This window comes from Nicotiana tomentosiformis, chromosome 10 (genome assembly GCF_000390325.3).
Source record: "Nicotiana tomentosiformis chromosome 10, ASM39032v3, whole genome shotgun sequence".
Classification (NCBI taxonomy): Eukaryota; Viridiplantae; Streptophyta; class Magnoliopsida; order Solanales; family Solanaceae; genus Nicotiana; species Nicotiana tomentosiformis.
In genome coordinates, this window is record NC_090821.1 from 17,878,904 (window position 1) to 17,888,710 (window position 9,807).

Genomic DNA, 9,807 nt, shown 5'->3' on the forward strand with positions numbered 1-9,807 from the left:
TAATTCCCATTGCGGCCGCAAATATGCACTTTTACTGTCATCAGAGTGTCCCTACTTTGAGACTCCAATGTGTAGCCGCAAGTTTAATTTTGCGGACCGCAGAAATCGTGTTGTGACCGCAAATCAACCAATTCTCTGTCATCAGAGAGCTTATATTTGTTGGGTCTCAAAGGTGCGGCCGCAAGTGGAATCATGCGGACCGGACTTGACTTTTGCGGCCGCAAAACAAAATTGTGTGGACCGCAGATCTGGTTTCCTACAAGCATGCTTTGACTATGTACCTTCGCAGTGTCTTCTAGTTTATATCTTTTTGCATGTCTCCTGGGTATGTTTGAACAGTGAATTGTAACTAATAATCGCCTTTGCTTGATACAGATAATGGTTTGATCTAGGGGACGAGGCGACACATCTAAAGGGAGAAGTGAACCTTCTCGGGGTCGATGCAAGAGTGCCTTGTCCCTTGGCCAACAAAATACAATTACAAAGAAAGCTACAACCAGTAGGGGTGGAGGTGCAGATCTATCCGACACAAGCTCATATATTGCGTCTAGGGAAGCATCATAGGGCAACTCGGCCTTTGTTCAGGAGCAGCCGACCGTATAGTCAATGCCACCAGGGAGATACCAACTCAGGGACGAGTCATCCTCATCTCATAGCACTTCTGAGGAATCGGAGACCGCAAGTCAGGCTTCTGAGCCATCGGCTACACCTGTCCCTGAGGCACAGGATACACCAGTTCAGGATATCCCCGATGATGGCAGAAGGGGAGATGCTACAGCATATGGTCTTGAAAGATCAAAGAAGAAAGAGTTTTGGGAGGAACACTTTGTCAGCCTAGCCACTTTCACCAGTTTTTGTATATGGTGGACAGTGAGGTCGCTAACTCTTGAGCGATAATTTCAGTTAAAAGATCTAGGGAGGTACAACCCATCAGTGTTGAGACAGTTCATGGAACGCCAGGGGTGGATGTGGTTCACTCAAAGTATAGTGGACGCCAAAGAGTACTTGGTCCGTGAATTCTATGCCAATGTGGCTCACATAAAAAAAGGGACAAAAGTGAATAAAGTACGTAACCTAAAAGTGAGATTTGACCATCATACACTCAACACGTACTTGGGCTTCGAAGATGTTTAGCCAAAGGAATATTTGGATAAGTATGCATTGGGAGATGCATCCCGACCTTGGTTAGAGGATATTTTAGCAGCACCAGGGCCACCACCGCCATGGATTCTCGTTGGGGTTCCTATCCATCGGATCACTCTAAGTTTCGAAGCGAAGGGGTGACAAACCTTTTTCTACAATAGACTGGACCTGAGCCAGAATGAGACTTACCTTCCGATTCCTCGGGCAGTTCTGGTTGCTTCAATTATGGCCGGGTACCCTATCAATGTGGGTGCCGTGATGTCAGCCAATATCTCAGTGATTGCTCGGTATGATGACTCGTCCTACCCATATCCCACCACTATTACAGAATATCTTACAGATGCAAGGGTAGAGCCGAGGGATTATGACACAAAGGTGAAGCCAAAGAAGCCTTTGACTTGGTATTCACTGATGGATGCGAACAATCCGAAAAATAAAGTTCAGCCTCCTACCACTGCGAGCCAGTCTGATGAGCGAGCTATGGTAGCTGCTGAGGTAGTTGATGTTCCATCCACTTTGGCCGAACCTTCCTCCAGTGCCACAGCTATGCCTCCGCCATCATCCACAGTCCCTACTGCAGTTCCTGCCACAACTCCCACCTCGTCTTTAAAGCCAGTGCCTATGCCTAATGTCCTACTTTCTACGTTGAAAGTCTCCCAGACATTGGCGAGCCTCAACAACTAGATGCAGATAGCCACTGCAAAGCTGTCTGACTTATCCAGTACTGTTGTAATGCAGTCTTCTGTTCAGGCACCTCAGTTTTCCCGACAGCTGAAGAGACATTGAAGAAGCTCCTAGAGAACCAGAACACTATTATGGCTACCTTGGTACAACACGAGTCAGTGATCGAAGAGCTGGGAAAAAGAAGTAAAGAAGATGAGAAAGTCCCATGGCAGTAAGAAATCAGTGGACAAGCTCTGGAGACAGGTGACCAGGCTTGCTATAGCCAGAGATCTCCCCTTTGACATGCTACTTGACCCAGACCAATCTGTCCCATATCCTACAACACCATCTGCACCGGTGGCACCGGCTAGCCAGTCTGAAGAGCCACACCTTTTTGCCGACACTACTGAGGCAGTGCGTCAAATGTTCTCCTGTCACGACCCAAACCGATGGGCCGCAACGGGCACGCGGTTCCTAACTCAACCGAGTACCAACGTAACATATCCTTCTTATCATACTATCATGGGTAAATGAACCGAAAAGGCCGTCATGAGATAACAAAAATTAAACACAACAGAATACTCGACATAGGACGACCCAACATGGTATACAAACTTAACATATGACATATGGGCCTATAAGACTGAAATGATTATTTGTACACTCAAAACATAGGCCAACAAGGCCATACAATGATCCATATACATAAAATCTATCTACAAGCCCCTAAGAGTACATACGCATCATAAAGACCGGGATATGGCCCCATTATACCAATCAATACATGTCCAAAATATACCGACCAAATAGGCAACTCCTGAGTAAGTGGAGTGCACCAACACCTTCTGTTGAGCCTATAGCCTAATAAGAGGACTACCAACCTATCTATCGGGACCTGCGGGCATGAAACGCAATGTATCCAGGCAAAAGGGACGTCATTACAAATAAAGTACCGAGTATGTAAGGCATGAAAATAAATATATAAAAGACATGAAAGAAACATGGAGTAAAGGACTCAACCTGTAAGTCTACTCTTTGAATCATGAAACATTTATAATTTCATGCATTTGTGTATAAATGTGATATCATGCATAGGTATATGCGTACATAACATCATCAAGCCTCTTAGGACATCCCATCATATTATCTCGGCATCTATGGGCGAAATCATCAACGTATACTAATTGATCAGGTGGTGGTGCATATATAACGTTGTAACCTTTCCCCATACCCCATATACATATAATATACATGTATATAACGCCATTTGGTCATGGGTCAATGTACATGTATACATGAATGCAATGCATAAGGAAGTAAGTCAATAAGATCTCTCAGAATGTCATAAGATCAATATGCCTTCGATTAATATCACGAAATAAACTTTATCAACTTATGTATTTTCTGAGACCCATGAAGAGACAATATAATAATAGGACACATAGGGAATCAAGAACATAGGTACCCCTAGTACTTCTAAGAGACGTATTTTCTGCTCGTTTTGTTTGTATCATATTGATCATGCCAAAAGGAAAGAAGGAATAGCCTTAACATACCTTGGTAGTTTACTTAACCACACGACATCGGTTCAGCCCATTAGTACTTCAGTCTACAACAAACAATGAGGGACCATTCTTAATCTTACGGAAGCTAGAACTCAACACAAATGAGCGATTAACTCGTCTACGAAATTTTGGACAACACCTCCCCTTACTCTTTTAGCTTTCCTCAAATCAAACAACAAGACCAATATTTCCAGAATATCAACATACATATATATATATATATATATATATATAAAACCTTATATTCATTACAATACATCACCAAAATAGTCCACACCATCTCACCCAACAACCAAGTTCTAACTTGCACTTTTCCAATCCTTCTCTTCTTCTAAACACATCAACCACAATAGCAATAGTATTCTTAAGTTATTTCTACTGATTTCCAGCCATAAAACATCAAGAATTCAATTCCAAAATAGTTCGGCAACTATAACACTTCAACATGAAGTTCAACCTACTTCACAAGTTCCCTTTATCAAATCAACTAGATATACATAGATAATCTTAAATACATATAGGAGAAGTTAAACCTTACCTTGGAAGCAAGAATACTTGCCCAACTAAGCTTTACTTCAAGCTCAAACAAGCTCTTTACCCCAAACAACAAAGTAGAGAGAAAACTAGGTGATCTTGATCTTCGAAGAGAAAAATCACCTTACCATTGTGGATCTGGTCTTGAACCCTAGGATAACGTTGAGAGAGGTTTTGGGATAATATTTTGGAGCTCCTTCATGTTGCAATAGAGAGAGAGGGATTATAAATTGTTTTCTAAGTAAAATATCTATATATATATGGCCCTACTAATGGGCTTGGGCAGATGGGTTGGGCTGCCCATCTCTATCCTTTTCCTTTCCCTTCTAATTTGGTCCACAAACTCTAAGTAGGTGATGCACCTACTTGTCACCTACTTAATTAAGTAGGTGATACATGTTGGTTCTTTTTCCATTTTGAAACATGTGTCTCATCCTCGTTAAATAATTTAGACATGTGTCGAGTAGCTCAAGCAAGTAGGATGGAAAGTAAGTTGGTGAAGCACTCACGTCGGGTAACAAAGCAACTCATTTTTATTTGTCCAAAATCTCCTTTCTCACGTTTAAGTGCATTCATCCTCAACCTAGTCACGTACAAAAACATGGGGTATAACATTATTATATACTTTCAAAGAGGGTCTCATTTCCGAGCTTACATCAATTGATTTACGACATATTTTCACATACGAAAACATGAGGTGTAACATTATTCCCCCCTTTGGAATATTCATCCTCGAATGTTGACTGATGCGCTTATCATTCTCATAACTTATAGCTCTTATGAGTACTTTAATACTATCATTGCCATCTAGGCAACTGTTCTGAGAATAAATCCAAATGGGGCATTCCCCCATTTAGGCCTCTTTCTCACACCACGACTTGTAGTCGGAATTCTTCTAATCTTGTAACTATTTCTACCTTCTATCATGCAGTCTGTACATCTTTGTCCTTGTATGTGCTCCTATGCGACTCTTCTCTCATGTTGTCCCGCTGGCATCTATAGGTGTACTGAAGTTTTTCGCTCGGTACTTTGTTGAACTTACGACTATTGCTATATGTTGTTTCATAGCCTCTATTATCTATACTTATGGCTTTACTACATCTAAGTAGGTCATACTATACCATAACTCTTACTTCGGTTTATTGTTACTGAGGTCTGCTACCAAACTCCAGGTTACTCTCGTTACTTATCTTATATGTATAAATCTAAGTCCTTTAATGCTTCCTCATTTCTATTCATCTTAAGAATGACGACCTAATCTCATCTCATACTTTGTATCTTTTATCCATCCATTGTTGATTCACCTCAATGTTGATCTATAATCTACCACTGATAACTTGAAACCTCTTATGTAATACATTGTCACTAGGGCTCACGTCGCATCGAGGAACATTTGAAGTGATTTTCCCGATCCACCTAGGGACGATACTATACTTCAATAATTGTAATTCATAGAATCCCAATGTGATTCATCTTATTGGGGGTATTCTAATCCTGTGCAATTCATGAAATCCCTTTTCTTTAGATCATTACTCAATCAAATGCCTAAACGTCATCCTCTTATCTATCACAATTACACATTTATTCTACTATCAGGGCAACATTCATCTCTTCTAATTGCTCCTAGTCTTAGTCTTCTCCAAGTTCATTCAGGCTATACTTAGCTTTCTATAACTTACGAAAACCATCATCTCTCTTGATTTTATGGGCTTAATCCCGAGGCTTTATCTATTCTTATCACCTTTTCACTCACCTTTTCGTATCCTTACTCCTATCTACCTAAAACCTTGTCACTCTACCATAAGCTTGCGACCTACACCTATCTATTTATACTACTCGCAACCTTCCTTTGACTTGCTAGCACTATAGATTTCCTTCTATGCCTTCTTAGTTGTTTTTAAATGTAAGCAATAACTTTTCCTGGTCGTTCTGCCACTTGTTGCATGAATACTTGGCTTATCTTGTTGCCCACAAATACTGGAATTTTCTGTAACTTATATGATCTCAAATATCACTTTTGATTTTTTTTTCTTCCCGTTAATTAGCCAGTATAGGTGTCACTTTCTTATGGAGTGCATACAATGTTGAAGTGGGACTGTTGTTACAAGACCATTTCTTCTTTATGTCACTATGCTTAGGTTGAAGCCTTCTTCCTTATATCCTCAGCTAGTCTTTCTTTGTATAAGGGAGACCCTCTGACTCCTATAAAGCTGCGAGCTTATTACATCATATACCCAAAGGAATTTTTGATGTTATTACTCGCCTGTATATATCCTTAGTTACTTACCTCCGCGACCTTATGCTCGTAGGGTTGCTTCTGAACTGAAATTTTAACTGTCTCCCCAGTGGCACTCTCTTTTATTTTTGTAATACTTATACAGTACCTTTAACTACCCCAACTCCTATATGAATATTTCTCAAGGATCATGATGTCATATCTGCGAAGTTGAATTCACTATGTTGGGGTTTACTGCGTTTATCTTGCATGATATGCTGATTGTCTGTATCCTCTTATCTAGCCATAACTAGGCTCTACCCCAATCAACTACTAACTACTCGTTGGTCCATTCTCATATCTATATTCCGTGTAATCTCTCTTGGTATATGTACTTTGTCTTAACTTACCTCTTACACTGGCTCTTGATATATCAAGTGTCCATTCGCACTTATTTATCAATAACATCCTGGCCGGGAACTCTTACTGCCTCTCCCTGGCATCGTGCTTGCATAATGTTCTGGAGTCGCGACATATCTGTAGGATCTGAATAAATGCAACTTCATCCCTTTTGCCTTTTTATCGCATTCTTCATTTACCAGTCCATAGTTACATGAACCACTTAACTCCGACTTAATACCACATCAAACCATCTCTCCCCTCCCCCCCTTTAGGGGAGTACTGAGATTTAGTGCTACAACGATCTACCTATAGATATTTTACCTCTTCATCTTTGGCGTCTTTTAACATCATCAATGACCATTACTCACCTTACGGTAACCTTTCTGTACCAGGGATAACTGAATTTCATACGCACAAGGGTGACACCTAGTGTAATTGGAACACTTAGTCTCTTAAGCTTAACTCTGCTCATAGTGCTTGCTTTAGGGACGCGTCTTCCTGAATGAACTTTAAAGGTTATTCTTTTGTTGTCCATTCTATTATTTCCGGAACGCTATCTCTGAAACTCTCACGATGCCGACTATTATAAAATCCTTCGGTCCCTAATTCATGTTCAGTTTATCTTGTTCACTAGCCCATAGTGATTTCTATTACTCCGGGGTCTAACATTTCCTTCTAGTAATCACATTGGAGTCACCAACTTATTTCTCAAAATTAGGATATGACTTTATGACTTATGCTCTTTTATTGTTTCAAGGCACGTCTCCTCTTGTCTTCCCTTCACTTGACTATAGACTCTGTCATCCTGTCATATTTTGATTTACCGTTATCACTCATTTATCACATCTTACTCATAATGCTTCATTTACTCTCTTCTTATTCTCCTGTTAATATTTTCGTCTATTACCTTATTCTGAAAACTTCAACAAAACATTCTTTCACTTTTAGCTTCCTTGCTCTATCTCATTGGCTCTTCGGGTTGCCTAACATTCTCTTTTTACTTGGGGAGGGAGTCATACTAAGGTAAATATTTATCCCTTTTAGGATTCCATTGCATATCTTCTGAAATTCCTGAAAGTTCTAGTATTCATATCTGACTGTACTATTCTAGAGTGCATCATCTGGATGTCTCACAAATAGAACTATTACCATATTTGCAATATCCTTCGAAAATGTCAGCTAACGCTAACAATCCATCCACCATTTTGGGTTACTTTAACCCCAGCTTGATCCTGATATCCTATCCTTCTCTTAAACTATATCTGTTAGCTCCCATAGGGCATAACTGAGATGGGTGTGGCCAATTGTACATACCTCTGTTACTGTTGAAGGTAACTCATAATGCTTATATTTCTCTGCTTGAATTGTAAATACTGATAATCTTCACTAACTGGGTACCTCGTACCCTCCTTCACCTTGTTTCTGTTACCTATTGAAACTTATACTTTTACCTTCTGATACTCCCATGTCCAGCTATTCGCGGGGCACGTTAGATATTCCCATCCTAAGGTCTTAAGCAGGAAATTTGCACATCTTGTATGCACGATCTGATAGTGCCTCAAATTGGGCCATGTCGTCAAGAACTCTCCCTCTACTAGTGCCCTTACTTTCTGCTGTATTAACCCTCTGGCTAGCTGTAATCTTTCTAGTTGCAAATATCTCTGTATTATTAGCAAACTTATGTTCTGGCTCAAACTCTTATGATTCAGCTCTATAACACAATTTAGATTTGAAAGAAGGGTAACAAACTCCTAAATGCCTTGTAGCTTCCTGTATATATAATGTGGTGCACAACATATCTCTAAACAAGGCTCTACTACACACGGCTTGTAGACTCCCTAGGATAGAACTGCTCTGATACCATATTTGTCACGCCCCAAACTTGGGGAAGCCTAACCGGCACTCGGTGCCATATTTGGCCCGAGTGTACCATTTTGTAACTGTAAACTCTGGAGGGGTAACCCTTAACTTAGGCTGATGAGGCCTACCTGCGAGCTGACAATACCAATCAAGGCCGACGTGACCACCATGAATGTCTACAACCAGCAATACCAAACTAACATATGCACCAGCTGGCAAGGCCACAATACGGATATACAAAATATACAGGACTCGTGTACAAGCCTCTAGAGATAAGTGAACTATATTATGGTCGGGATAGGGCCTCGACCTACCCAACAAACCTGTATATATAAAATGGACTCCAAGGCCTAGACCTGGTAACTCCGAGGTAGAGCTTACCAACAAAGCTAATGTTTGACTCTGTCTACTAGGAAGGTCTACCCAACTGTCTATCAGGACCTCCAGGCATGAAACGCAGTGTCCCTAGACAAAAGCGACGTCAGTACAAATAAAGTACCGAGTATGTAAGGCATGAAAATCAGTATATAAAGACATGAAAGAAACATGGAGTAAATGACTCAACCTGTAAGTCTGAATAACTCTGTGAATCATGCAACATTTATAATGTCATGCATGTGCGTATAAATGTCATATCATGCATAGGTACATACATACATAACATCATCACGCCTCTGAGGGCATCCCATCATATCATCTCGGCATTTGTGGGCGAAATCATCAATGTATACTAACTAATCAGGTGGTAGTGCGTATATAACGTCGTAACCTTTTCCCATACCCCATATACATATAATATACGTGTATATAATGCCATCTTGTCATGAATCAATGTACATGTATAAATTAATGCAATGCATAAAGAAGTAAGTCAATAAGATCTCTTAGAATGTCACAAGATCAATATGCCTTCGGTTAATATCATGAAATAAACTTTATCAACTTACGTATTTTCTGAGACCCATGAACAAATGATATAATAATAGGACACATGGGGAATCAAGAACATAGGCACCCCTAGTACTTCTAAGAATAGTGTCATTTGTGAAAGTTGCGCGTTTGATCGTTTTATTTGTATCATATTGATCATGCCAAAAGGAAATAAGGGATAGCCTTAACATACTTTTGTAGTTTACTTAACTACACGACATCGGTTCAGCCCGTTAGTACTTCAATCTACAACAAATAATAAGGGACCATTGTTAATCATACGGAAGCTATAACTCAACACAAATGAGCGACTAACTCGTCTACAAAATTTTGGACAGCACCTCCCCTTACTCTTTTCACTTTCCTCAAATAAAAAAACAAGACCAATATGTCTAGAATGTCAACAAATATATATATATATATATATATATATATATATATATATATATATATATATATATATATATATATATATATATATATATCAATACATCA